At 42.6% G+C, this 14540-nt stretch overlaps 1 protein-coding gene and 1 long non-coding RNA gene across 3 annotated transcripts in view; one reads left to right on the top strand and one right to left on the bottom strand.

Moving 5' to 3' along the window:
• Window positions 1-14540, bottom strand: part of tmem9b (TMEM9 domain family, member B) — an 89204-nt gene that overhangs the window by 68909 nt on the left and 5755 nt on the right. The window lies entirely within an intron of this gene.
• LOC122557809 overlaps window positions 12824-14540 on the top strand; it is a 74699-nt gene continuing 72982 nt past the window's right edge. The window contains exon 1 of the long non-coding RNA XR_006313939.1: window positions 12824-13207. This is a non-coding gene — a long non-coding RNA (uncharacterized LOC122557809). The remainder of the gene's footprint in view (window positions 13208-14540) is intronic.

The raw sequence follows: 14540 nt of genomic DNA on the forward strand, positions 1-14540 counted from the left end.
GTATGTGGTGTAAAATTATGTCCCAATACATGTGTGAATCTAACCGGAATGGAGGTGTTGCTTAGTCCCGTGTGAATCTTATTACACACCTCCCCGTGTGAATCTTCTTATCTGTATGTAACTAGAATGGAATGTGTTTTTTAGCCTTGCTCTGCTCTAACCGAAAATGGAAGGTGTCGCTTAGTCCCGTGTGAATCTTGTTACACACCTCCCCGTGTGAATCTTCTTATCTGTATGTAACCAGAATGGAATGTGTTTTTTAGCCTTGCTCTGCTCTAACCGAAAATGGAAGGTGTCGCTTAGTCCCGTGTGAATCTTGTTACACACCTCCCCGTGTGAATCTTCTTATCTGTATGTAACCAGAATGGAATGTGTTTTTTAGCCTTGCTCTGCTGTTCACATGAATGTTTATATCTGGAAAAGAGTATATCAGCTGGAAAAGTGTCTAGTTCGGTGAGTCTGCTCCGGGGTTACGTTTAACCGCCGAGCGTGGGTTGTTGGCAACCGCTCTACGAGAACTGACGGCTCCCAGTTCCGGTAACATGTAGAGTGAGTATAAGCCAGACCCGTTGTAAGTATGAGACCTGGTTGTGGCGACGCTGCGGGGAATAAAATGCTCATATTCTAGCAGACTCGCCTCTTGGTCGTTTGTTCTGTGTCAGACTACTCTCCTACGAACCTGACCTTGAGAATTTTTTAAAACATGGTCTGATCAGTAAGTTTGCAGATGACACTAAGATTGGTGGAGTAGCAGAAAGGGGACTGTCAAAGAATACAGGAGAATATAGATAGACTGAAGAGTTGGGCGAAGAAGTGGCAGATGGAGTTCAATCCAGGCAAATGTGAGGTGATGCATTTTGGGAAGTCTCATACTAGAGCAAATTATATTGTAAATGGAAGAGCCTTGGGAAAAGTTGATGAGTAGAGAGATCTGGGAATTCAGGTCCATTGTACCCTGAAGGTTGCTGCACAGGAGGATAGAGTGGTCAAGAAGTCATATGGTATGCTTGCCTTCATCGGACAGGGTATTGAGTATAAGAGCTGGCAGGTTATGTTAAAAGTGTACAGGACTTTGGTTTGGCTGCATTTAGAATACTGTGTACAGTTACCAAAAGGATGTGGATGCTTTGGAGAGGGTGCAGAGAAGGTTTACGATGATGTTGCCTGGTATGGAAGGTGTGAGCTATGAAGAGAGATTGAATAGGTTAGGATTGTTTTCATTAGAAAAAAGGAGATTGAGGGGGGAACCTGATTGAGGTCTACAAAATCTTAAAGGGTATAGACAGGGTAGATAGAGATAAGCTTTTTCCAGGGTGAGGAATTCAATAACGAGAGGTCACACGTTCAAGGTGACAGGTGAAAAGTTTAAGGGGGATATATGCGGCAAGTACTTTACACAGAGGGTGGTAGGTGCCTGGAATGTGTTGCCAGCAGAGGTAGTAGAGGCAGGCATGGTAGATTCATTTAAGATGTGTCTGGACAGATGCAAGAATAGGTGGGGAGCATAGGGATATAGTTGCTTAGGAATCGGGCTATAGGTTTAAACAGTGGATTTGGATCGGCTCAGGCTTAGAGGGCCAAAGGGCCTGTTCCTGCCCTTTCTTATCTATTCTCATGTACTGTCTCAACTCCTCTCATTTTCTTTTTTTAACTTCAATGCTCTACATTTTTTAAAATGGAAGCCTGATTCAATGCTGTATTTAAAATATTGGTCACATGCCTATTCTTCTGTATCTCTTTAATCTCTACACCTTAAGTCATCTATCATGTTCTAGATTTAGAGATCATTTCTTTCCTCCTCATGGAAGTTTGTCTATTTTGTACACAAACATTCATCCCTTTTGAAGGCCCAAGTTTTTTTGTTGTTAAAGTTGGTTTGGAGGATATCATAAAGGCTGAAAGGAGTAAAGCTATGAAGTGATTAAAATACATGGGTGAGATGTGAAAGCATTGTGCCTCAGAATTATAGTTTTGGTCAGTCAGCAGAACTCGATAGGTGAGAATTACTTTATCTTAACCTATATGTCTGCAATTTAATAAGGGTGAAAGAAAGGCTGACAGGAGACTATGGGAAAACTTGAATTTGAAGTTGTCAAAGGTCTGAATGAGATTCTTAGCTGGAGGCAGATTGAAATGGATGACATTACAGATATGGAAACAGGGACTTTTTGTGGTGTAGAAAGGATGTGGAATTGGATGTTCACCTAGGGATGTGATAAAATCCTCTAGTTATATTATTTTCTTTAGACTGAGTAAGCCAGCCATCATTGACTGATAACATTTTAGAACAGGCAGTTCCAAATATTGTCAGGTAGCAACATTCAATTCAGTCCAGCAATAGAGGAGGGGATTATTGCAAAGTTTCCAACAGGTCACTCAAGTCATTTCAGGGGTAACTGAATAGGTGTAAAAAGACAAAACAGTGGAAAAAGGTTGGTAATATGTTAAGCAGACAGAGGGTGGACCTGATATTAGAATTGTTAATTTTCAGCTGATTTGCTTATGAAGCAACTGAACCATGTGGGCTCCATGTAAGAGACAGAATTAAATCCCATGGCAGTTGGATATTTCAGTGCTGTTAGAACTCAGGTCATATTCTATGAGTTATTCGACAGTTAGGTGCTACAGTCAGGGCAAAAGAACAGACCTGGAAATTGAAGTGGCACAGAAGAAGCAGGGTGCCACTGATAATAATCAAGACTGGGAATTGAGAAACCAAAGTAGTATTTGCTTCATTCACCTGAGCAAGATTAGAGCTCAGAAAACCCTGGGATGTATCTAACTTGGTTAAGCAAACAGTGAGCAAAATGTTGGAGTTGTGCCTCTGAATAGGTATAAAGTGTAGTTTTTGGACTCTGAGGGAGCACAGAACCAGGAAAGGAGTTGTTGAGGTTATTCTTGACTGACTGGCTTGAGGGGGTTTCAAGGCCAGAGCAGCAGAAGTGAGGCATTCTAATCACTTGTGACATTTAACAAAATATAATGACCTCTGTATCATTGACATCTGTGAAAGTTACAGAGAAATTCATGCATTCTTTATTGATGACCACATTTTCTATTTTATGCATGTTGCTGGGTGTTTAATTTCAATACATTACCCATGTCTATCCTATGTTTATTCTGAGCTAAATAAGTAAACTTAAGTGAGTTTCAGAGGTACTGTAGGTTATATTATTGTTCCAACTGGAATAGTAAGTGTATTGTTGGTTGTTCAGAACTATGGAATGATGTAATTTTTTTTCTCTTAAAGTTTGCAGTACCTCACCTTGTGTCTACCTTTTAAAAATAAAAGGTTAGTGGTCTCCAACTAGATTGTAACAATATAATTTGGGTATCTGTCCACAATCAAAGTTTGCAATCATGTCTGAGATCACAACATAATTTGCGGCAAAAACAAAGTTGCTGGAAAACTCAGCAGGTCAGCATCTGTGAAGAGAATTCAAAGGTAACGTCTCGGGTCCAGGGATCCTTCCTCAGAACTCAATTTAGAAAATATTTGGGGGCATGTCTTGAATTGTAACAATTTACCTTATAGAGGTTTACAAAATTGTGAGAAGCATGGATAGGATAAATAGACAAAGTCTTTTCTCTGGAGTTGGGGAGTCCAGAACTAGAGGGCATAGGTTTAGGGTGAGGGGGAAAGATATAAAAGAGACCTAAGGGGCAACTTTTTCACACACAGGGTGGTACGTGTATGGAATGAGCTGCCAGAGGAAATGGTGGAGGCTGGTACAATTGCAATATTTAAGAGGCATTTGGACAGGTATATGAATAGGAAGGGTTTGGAAGGATATGAGCCAGGTGCTAGCAGGTGCGACGAGATTGGGTTGGGATATCTGGTCGGCATGGACGGGTTGGACCGTTTCCATGCTGAACATCTCTATTACTCTAATTTCGAGGATTAGTCTAGGATCATAACCTAATTTGGGAATTTTACAGAATTTAAAATCCACTAAAAATAATGAATACTGCAACTTCCTGACATTAAGGCTGATTTAGGATTTTCATGGTGAATTGTATTATACATATTGAAAATCAAAATGGCTGTTGGTTGCTATGATTTTTTTCTGGAGAGGGAAGATTTATCCAAATGATTTACAAACATTTTCCAAATTCATCCTATTAGTAGAAAAATTTGGAGTTAGAATTAAAAGCTAGGGCTAAGAAAGCAGGTATATTTCAAATAAAAACACCATATCTAAAATTGGAAGACAAGGTGTCTAACTCAGGTGGAACACAGCTCAAGTTGACTAGAATTCCACAACAGACGAAGTAGTTTGAGACAGAAATGAGAGAAGCAAAAGGTGAATTATAATTTCAAAAGACAGGAAAGTCGATGAGTCAAATACCCCTTTCAGTTGTACAGATTAGATAAACACAGGGTGCCATAATCAATCTGGGATTCAGTTTAAAGTGTAAGCACGCCATACGCAATACTGTTTGATTCAAGAAAAGGGCACTATGCAATCAAGTCTCTTGGATTATATTCTTACAACTTGAGTACAAAATTCCCACCAAACTGTTAAAGTCCTCAGATTCTGAAGGGCCAATGAGACGAGGAAAAAAAATTAGATGACAAGGTTTTCCAAAATGTTCAGCTTTTTTCATAATTATCAGCTCTATAACTGTTACATAATGCAGCAAAGCATGAAGTAAATAAAGTTGGTGCCCATAGAGTCATAGAGATGTACAGCATGGAAACAGACCCTTTGGTCCAACGCGAGCATGCTGACTAGCTATCCCAACTCAATCTAGTCCCACCTGCCAGCGCCTGGCCCATATCCCTCCAAACTCTTCCTATTCATATACCCATCCTGATGCCTTTTAAATGTTGCAATTCTACTAGCCTCTGCCACTTCCTCTGGCAGCCCATTCCACACATGAACCACCCTCTGTGTGAAACCACTGCCCCTTAGGTCTATTTTATATCTTTTCCCTCTCCCCCTCAACCTATGCTCTCTAGTTCTGGACTCCCCCACCCCAAGGAAAATACCTTGTCTATTTACCCTATCTGTGCCCCCCATGATTTTATAAACCTCTATAAGGTCACCCCTCAGCCTCTGACGCTCCAGGGAAAACAATCCTAGCCAGTTCAGCCTCTCCCCATAGCTCAAATCCTCCAACCCTGGCAAGATCCTTGTAAATCTTTTCTGAACCCTTTCAAGTTTTACAACATCCTTCCTATAGGAAGGACACCGTAACGGCATGTAATATTCCGAAAGCGCCCAAACCAATGTCCTGTACAGCCGCAACATGACCTCTCAACTCCTGTACTCAGTACTCTGACCAATAAACAAAAGCATACCAAACACCTTCCTCACTATCCTATCTACCTGCGACTTCACTTTCAAGGAGCTATGAACCTGCACTCCAAGGTCTCTTTGTCCAACAACACTCCCTAGGACCTTACCATTAAGTGTACAAGTCCTGCTAAGATTTGCTTTCCCAAAATGCAGCACTTTCTAAACAAGTGTAAAATAATCAATAATTGATTAGTCAAATCTTTAAACGAAGCAATCAATTGCAATTAGGAATTTACAAATTTAAAGCAAAATGTAACACAAATAAATTCTGTCCCTCACTAATTAAGCAATTGCCAACCAGTAAGTAATATTACTGTTTGTTCATCTTCTTCATGACTCTGCAGATAGTAAAGCAGTTCATCACAATCTGCAGCAAAGTATTCAGTTGGGCTAATAAATGGCAATAAACATTCTTGCCACACAAACGACTACCTTGAGCGAGAGATCTAACCATCACCTCTTGACATTCAGTGGTATTAACATCACTGACTCCCCACTATAAACATAGGTCATACAGCTCAGAAACAGACCGTTCAGTCCAACTCACCCACACTGACCAAGTTATCCAAATTAAACTAAACCCACTTGCCTGTGTTTGGCCCATATCCCTCCAAATCTTTCCTATTCATGTAGTTGTCCAAAAGTCTCTTAAATGTTGTAACTATACCTGCATCTTCCTTTGGCAGTTCATTCCACACATGGACCAACCTCTATGAAAAGGTTGCCCCTCAGATCCCTTTTAAATCTTTCTCCTCTCACCCTAAAAATATGCTCCCTAATTTTGAACTCACCCATTCTAGAGAAAAGACCTTTGCTTTTCATCTTATCCATGCCCCTCATGATTTTATAAACCTTTCTGCCCTATCCAGCCCATCCATACAACTTAAACTCTCCTGTCCCTGCAACATCCGAGTTAATCTTTTCTGAACCCTCTTCAATTTAATAAGATCCTTCCTACAGCAGGGTGACCAGAACTGTACACAGTACTTCAAATGAGGTCTTACCAATGTCTTGGTCAACCTCAACATGACATCTTTTTTTTGTAAATATATTTATTTGCAAATTTTTATAACTTTACAAACATAAAATTATTGAAAAAATACAATCAATAACAAATATCAGTACAATAAAAAAAACACAAATTACAATTCAACTACAGTCTACCAACTACTAACATACCCTATAATACAAAACAAAGTCTAACACTGTACAAAACAACACAAAAAAAACCAAAATAAAGAACAGCTATGCTCAGCGCAAAGCTCTCAAACAAAGGAATGGGAGCATTGTGTATATATACCAGTATTAACTCAGGAGACTGCCTTCAGGGCCCAGGGCTTGACAAATCTAACCATCCTGCTTAAACAAACACTCTAGTTAAGATAACTGACAAATCTATATCCAAATAACTCAAGTAGGGCTGCCATGTCTTATCAAAATGGTTGTGTGGTGCACCACGTTTGTAAAAAAGTCCAAGGGAATATGCTCCACAATTAATTTCTGCCATCCCAGCAAGCCCGGCAGGTTCTCAGACACCCAATTTATCAGAATATTCCTCCATGCACAGTATGCAATATTAAATAGTTTCTTCCCATGCCCGTCTAAAGATGGTAAATTCGGTAGACCTAAGAGGAGAGATATCGGCTCTACTTTGACTTCAGTCCTCAATACCCTCCCTATCTCTCCCGCCACAGCGCTCCAATAAACACATGTCCAGGAGCAATGGGTAAGAGTACCTACACTTATTTTACATTTGGGGCACATTGAAGATGCCCCTTTTTTAAACTTCGCCAGATGGTCTGGTGCCAGATGAGCCCTGTGCAGAACTTTTAACTGTGTAGCGCATGTCCTATTACAGATTGAGGTCTTTCGAATATTCTCCCATATGTTCTCCCATGTTTTAGAAGAGATTTCCACTCTGAGCTCTTGCTTCCAGACCTCACATAACCGGTTAATTCCTGCCAGGCCCTGTCACCCAGCAGGCGATAGAGGGCACTAACCAAAAGGGCGCTTGTGGAACATAGCAACAACCTCTCTGTATCGGGCTTATCGGGCTAAGGGCTTAGTGAGAAGTGTAGTCGTCTTCTGGATGAAATCCCTAATCTGAAAAAAACGGAAAAGATCTCTGCTGGGCAACATGTATTTGTGGCTCAGTTGCTCAAAAGACATCATAACCTCCCCCTCAAACAAGTCTCCCAAACTAGAAACTCCTTTTGCTGCCCATAGTTTGAATCCTGAGTCCATCATCCCTGGTCGGAACCCTGACATGCCATCTACATAAACAACCCTCACTCTGACCTATTGCCCTCCATGCCTTGACTGTACTAATTACAATAGGGTTCCGGCAGTGATCCATAACTGTCCTCATCTTATCCATGAACAACAGGTTAATAAGAGGTACTTTGCTTGTGAGGCCTTAATATCCAGCCATATTGGGTTCGAATCGCTACCTACCCAATCGCAGACAAAGGACAGCAGGGAACTCGATTGATACCTCCTGATGTCTGGGAAATCAACTCCTCCCCCTCCATGAGGCAACTGCAATTTAGTAAGTTTGATGTGGGGCCGCCCACAATGCCAGACAAAGGAACCAAACCACCCCATAAGCTTCTGCAGCGTTGACCTGGGAAATATTACAGGGAACATACGCATGGGATAAAGCAAACGAGGAAGAACATTTATCTTAATGAGAGATATTCGGCCCAGCCATGAAATTGAAAGAGCCTCCCATCTCTGGAGATCTCACCTAATATTGTTGAGCAAGTGAGCAAAGTTAGTCCAAAATAATAGATCAAACTCGAGGGTAATAAAAATGCCTAGGTATCGGAACCCTGTCCATGACCACTTAAATGGGAACTTAGGACCACCTTCAACTTCATGCATATCATTAATGTTCCCCAAAGGCACAGCCTCCGATTTTGCAAAGTTAATCTTATATCCTGAAATAGCCCCAAATGAAATGATACGTTGTATCAAATGGGGTATGGAGGTCATTGAGTTCAATAAAAACAGAAGGACATCATTTGCATACAGTGTAATCTTGTATGCCCTCGATCCCACTTCTAGAGCGGTTATGTGAATGTTCTGACAAATGGCCTCTGCCAGCAGCTCTATCACCAACGTAAATAACAACGGTATGAAGGGACAGCCTTGTCGACTACCCCCACCAATCCTAAAATTCCCAGACTTCACCCTTTGGTGATGACCATGGCTGGAGGGTGGTGATATAAAACCTCCACCCACCTAGCAAAGACTCCACCCAACCCAAACTGCTCTAAGACATAAAACAGAAACGGCCATTCCACCCAGTCAAATGCTTTCTCTGCATCAAAGGAAATCACCAACCACTGAATCCGTCGTTGCTGACAAACTTGAACCATATTCAGCAAATTTCTGCGGCCCCTTATAAAGACTGTCTGGTCCTCTTTAATAATATGGCGCAACACCGTTTCCAAACTCAGCGCCGGGATCTTAGACAGAATCCTGAAATCTGAATTTAATAGAGAAATGGGCCTGAATGAGGCACAATCCTCAGGAACCTTCCCCTTCTTAAGAATTAAGGAAATATTAGTTTCTCTCAAAGATGGTGGTAAACATTCATGCATATAGAAGTGATTATACATCTCCAACATTGGCCCTGACAGAATCCCTATAAACTCCTTATAAAACTCACCCGGGAGACCATCAGGTGCTTTGCCTCCTGTAGTTCCTGAACTGTCAAGGGGGCATTAAGGAGAGAGGCCTGTTCCTAGGTTACCCCGGGAGGTCCAGGTTCATTTTAGCGCTCCTGTCCTCACAACCTTCAGACCGATACAATTCAGAGTAAAAGGTCCGAAAAGCTTCATTAATCTTTTTAGCATCGTAAGTAAGGACCCTGGCGCTGTCTCTGTTGCAGTAATGGATTAGGGAGCATGCTTTTTCCTAGTCAGGTACGCTAAATACTTCCGCAACCTATCCCCATATTCGAACAGCCTTTGTCTAGCAAAAGCAAGTTCTTTCTTTGCATTTTGTGTCACTATTGAATTCAAGGCAGCCCAGAGGGCAGTGATCCACTGTAGCTTAGTCACTGAAGGCCGCGCAAAATGTACCGCCTCAGTGGCTTTCAACCACGTCTCAAGTAGACGCTGCTGTTCCTCCTTCTGTCGTTTCTGGATAGCTGAATAGGGAATAGCTAATCCCCTAGCAAAGGCCTTAGCAGTTTCCCACAGCGTAGATGGACTACTAGCCGTGCCTGAGTTGATAGTCAAGAATTCCTGAAACTCCTTCAAAAAGTATTCTACAAATTTGGAATCCTTAAGGAGAAAAGGTCCAAACACCAAAGCCGCAAACCTAGCCCTTCACTCTTGGCCTTAACATCCAAATGTACCACCGCATGATCAGAAATAGCTAGATTCCCAATTTTACAACCCATAATCGAATCCAGAAGGGCCGAGGGAGTCAGAAAGAGATCAATCCTCGTGTGACATTTATGTGGGTTTGAAAAAAGGTAAAGTCCCTGACGGCAGGGTGAAGACATCTCCAAATATCCACCAACACCAATTCCTTGCATAAATCAGCCACCTGCTTGGTCTACAAATAAATAGTTGGGGGCCCACTAAGCATCCTGTCCACTGTCGGATCCAAAAGACAATTAAAATCCCCCCCCCTGTAATAATGTACTGTGTTCCAAAGGCACTCAGCTTAGAATCAAAAATATGAGGGGATGTGAAGGACAGTAGACATTTAAAATGCCATATTCCTCCCCATGTATCAGAGCTTTAAGTATCACAAACTGTCCCTGCTCATCTTTCACCTGCTCTAATAATGTGAACAGAAGATTTTTCTGGATAACTACTGCCACTCACCTATTTTTAGTGGCAAAGGATGAAAAGAATACTCGGGTCATAACCCCCTTGTAACTTCAGGTGTTCCCCATCATCAAGATGGGTTTCCTGCAACAAAGCGATATCAGCCCTTTCCCTCTTTAGAAAGCACTTTTTTCCTTTTAACAGGCAAATGACTTCCCTTGATATTTCAGGTGCACCATTTAATAAGACACTTAGCCATATCCCCTTTCTGAGACCCTTCAACCCCAGGGAGGGGGACCCCCACTTACAGAGCACCTAGCGCTAGTAAATAAAGACTCAGAGTCAAATAATTATGTATCAAAAGCTACTCTGTCGTAACTACAAACAACTATTCTTCCCAAAAAACTACAAAGAAAACCAACTATAAAACCTTGAATGGAAGACTCTTCCCCCTGCCCATAGGGGACACTCACCCAAACCATCTCCTACTTCATAACTCCTTCAAACCTGGACTGTGCCCCAGCCTCAGGCCAGAAAAAAAAAATAAGGGGATGATCCTTAAATCAACAGAAAAAAGACAAAGTCAGGATGAGCACTCCACCCATCCCTGGCTTCATGTCACCCCTACTTAGTGTCATAGAGATGTACAGCATGGAAACAGACCCTTTGGTCCAACCCGTCCATGCAGACCAGATATCCCAACCCAATCTAGTCTCACATGCCAGCACCCGGCCCATATCCCTCCAAACCCTTCCTATTCATATACCCATCCAAATGCCTCTTAAATGTTGCAATTGTACCAGCCTCCACCACATCCTCTGGCAGCTCATTCTATACACGTACCACCCTCTGTGTGAAAATGTTGCCCCTTGGGTCTCTTTCATATCTTTCCCCACTCACCAAAACCTATGCCTTCTAGTTCTGGACTCCCCGACCCCAGGGAAAAGACTTTGCCTATTTATCCTATCCATGCCCCTCATAATTTTGTAAACCTCGATAAGGTCACCCCTCAGCCTCCGACACTCCAGGGAAAACAGCCCCAGCCTGTTCAGATAAGTTTTTTTCTGGGCTGATTTGCACATTAGTAACACTGCAAAACATTTAGATACCTTGATAACTTTAGCAAAGCTTGAGCCTTTATGTCCTTCTATGCCTCAAAACATATGTTGAGGACTGTTCCCTAAAATCTCAAGCTTGCCATAGAAACACAGAATATTGGATCAGAAATAGGCCATTCGAGCCTGCTTCCCCAGTCAATATTATCATGGCTGATCATTCCTAATCAGTATCCTGTTCCTGCCTTATCTCTATAACCCTTGATTCCACTATCTTTGAGAGCTCTATCCAACTCTTTCTTAAATGAATCCAGAGACTGGGCCTCCACTGCCCTCTGGGACAGAGCATTCCACACAGCCACCACTCTCTGGGTGAAGAAGTTTCTCCTCATCTCTGTCCTAAATGGTCTTCCCCGTATTTTTAAACTGTGTCCTCTGGTTTGGCACTCACCCATCAGTGGAAACATGTTTCCTGCTGCCAGAGTGTCTAATCTTTTCATAATCTTATATGTCGCAATCAGATCCCCTCTCAGTCTTCTACACTCAAGAGCATACAAGCCCAATTGCTTCAGTCTTTCAGTGTAAGGTAATCCCGCCATTTCAGGAATTGACCTCGTGAACCTACGCTGCACTCCCTCAATAGCCAGAATGTCTTTCCTCAAATTTGGAGGCCAGAACTGCACACAGTACTCCAGGTGTGGTCTCACCAGGGCCCTGTACAGCTGCAGAAGTGTATAAGTCCTGCTAAGATTTGCTTTCCCAAAATGCAGCACCTCGCATTTATCTGAATTAAACTCCATCTGCCACTTCTCAGCCCATTGGTCCATCTGGTCAAGATCCTGTTGTAAACTGAGGTAACCCTCTTCGCTGTCCACGACACCTCCAATTTTGGTGTCATCTGCAAACTTACTAACTGTACCTCTCATGCTCACATCCTTGTGGCACCGATCCATGTGGCACTCCACTGGTCTTGGGCCTCCAGTCTGAAAAACAACCTTTCACCACCACCCTCTGTCTTGTACTTTTGAGCCAGTTCTGTATCCAAATGGCTAGTTCTCCCTGTATTCCATGAGATCGAACCTTGCTAATCAATCTCCCATGGGGAACCTTGTTGAACGCCTTACTAAATTCCATATAATTATGACTAAAAGTGAAACAGAACAAACAAAACAAAGGGGGAGACAAAGAACATCCACAAAATTTCCCATTATAAAATCCAGTTCTTAAAAAGGAACAACGTATTCCAAGTTCTTTTTCACCAATTACAAAAAAGAAATTATTCGGGAGAAAGAAAGGAATTAAAAAAAGGAAGAGAAAACATTGGGAAAGATAGAAAAGAGAACAAACATTAACCGTATTCTTCACACCAATTCGTCTATTTTAAAGAGTCCACAAAGTTTTTAGCTTTATCTGCTGAGTCAAATGTATAAAATGAGTCCTCACGACTGAAACGAAGTAATGCAGGGTACCTCATGGAGTACTGGATGCCCAGGTTCCTCAGCCGCTTTTTAACTTCAGCGAAGGACTTCCTCTTTCGAATTACAGCTGCAGATAAATCCTGGAAAAACATGATTTTTGAGCCCTAGTACAGCAGTGCCTGCGGATCTTTTCCCAGGGATGTGGAAACTTCTATGACTTTTTGCTTGTCCTTATATGCGTGGAAGTGCACTAGGACCAGGCGGGGGCACTGCACTGGCCCTGACCAGTGCACTGTAACCCAATAAACCCTTTCAATCTGTAGCCTGCTGGAGTCAATGTGAAGGCCCAAAAACTTCAGCAGCCAGTTTTCAAAGAAGCTGACTGGCTGCTCACCCTCACCTTCAGGGAACCCGACAATTCGGAGATTTATCCTCCAACCTCGACTTTCGAGGTTGTTAATATGGTCTCGCAAGGCCTGCATCTCTCGCTCCAGCACCTGGAGGAGGACTCCATCTCAGCTTCTGAGGCCTTAGTTCAACCCTCCACCTCCTCCAGCCTAAGTTGGACCTGGGCACGAATCTCCCACGGATCTCCTCAATTGCAGCCCCAGCTTTCAAGATAAGTCTCTCCATCCCCAATTCTTGTAAGTCTGTCAGGTTGGGGGGGTCCAGGTCAGGCTGCTGTTGCTGCTGTCTCTGGTATGCCTGGTGCTGCAGGGGAGTGTCCTCCCTGCTATTTGCTTACTCCTTTTCTCTTTGGCATCCTTCCCACTCCCAAATATTAACAAATATGTGATCAGTAAGGTTTTAAACTAATAATTCCATCACATAAGTTGGCCAGGGATGGCAAAAAAACAGTATGCCTTGGTTGTTAGGCAGAGCTGTCCACAGCAGTTCTACTGAATCGCCGCCATCTTGCCGAGTCAACATGACACCTTGAGGGGTTACCACTTATCAGTAACTCCCCTTGCCATCAAGGCTGAATGGCTGCTTGGGTGTGGCATCAAGAAGCCCTAACAAAACCAGAGTTGAAATGAGCAAGAAGGCATATTCTTCACTGGTCGAACCAGGTAGAAACTATGATAGTTATGCTGGTTAAAGGTCAGTCATCTCGGCTCCAGATCTCTCTGCAGGTGTTGTTCAGTGTCCTAGGTCAAACCATCTTCACCTGTGTCAATGACCATAAGGTCAGAAGTATGGATGTTCGCTGATGATTGCACAATATTCAGCACATTCCCATCTCCTCATATACTGAAGCAGTCCATGTCCAAATGCAGCAAGATCTGGACAATATGCAAATTTGGGCTGACAAATGGCAAGTAGCATTCGTGCCACAAATACTAGGCAACAAACATCTCCAAGAAGAGGGAATTTAATCATCACCTCTTAATATTCAATGCCATTAACGTTGCTGAATCCCCATTATCAATGACCCAGAGATTATCACTGACTAGAAACTGAACTACCCATATGAATTTGTGGCTACAACAGCACATCAGGGGCTATGAATACTGCAGCAAATAACTGTTTCCCCAATGTCTGCCAACCAACTCGAAGGCACAAGTAAACAGTGTGATGGAATATTCCCACTTAGAGTCATAGAGATGTACAGCATGGAAAAAGACCATTCGGTCCAACCCGTCCATGCCGACCAGATACCCCAACCCAATCTAGTCCCACCTGCCAGCACCTGGCCCATATCCCTCCAAATCCTTCCTATTTATATACCCATCCAAATGCCTCTTAAATGTTGCAATTGTACCAGCCTCCACCACATCCTCTGGCAGCTCATTCCATACACGTACCACCCTCTGCGTGAAAATGTTGCCCCTGAGGTCTCTTTTATATCTTTCCCCTCTCATCCTAAACCTATGCCTTCTAGTTCTGGACTCCCCGACTCCAGGGAAAAGACTTTGCCTATTTATCCTATCCATGCCCCTCATAATTTTGTAAACCTCTATAAGGTCACCCCTCAGC

Source organism: Chiloscyllium plagiosum, chromosome 16 (genome assembly GCF_004010195.1).
Source record: "Chiloscyllium plagiosum isolate BGI_BamShark_2017 chromosome 16, ASM401019v2, whole genome shotgun sequence".
Lineage (NCBI taxonomy): Eukaryota > Metazoa > Chordata > Chondrichthyes > Orectolobiformes > Hemiscylliidae > Chiloscyllium > Chiloscyllium plagiosum.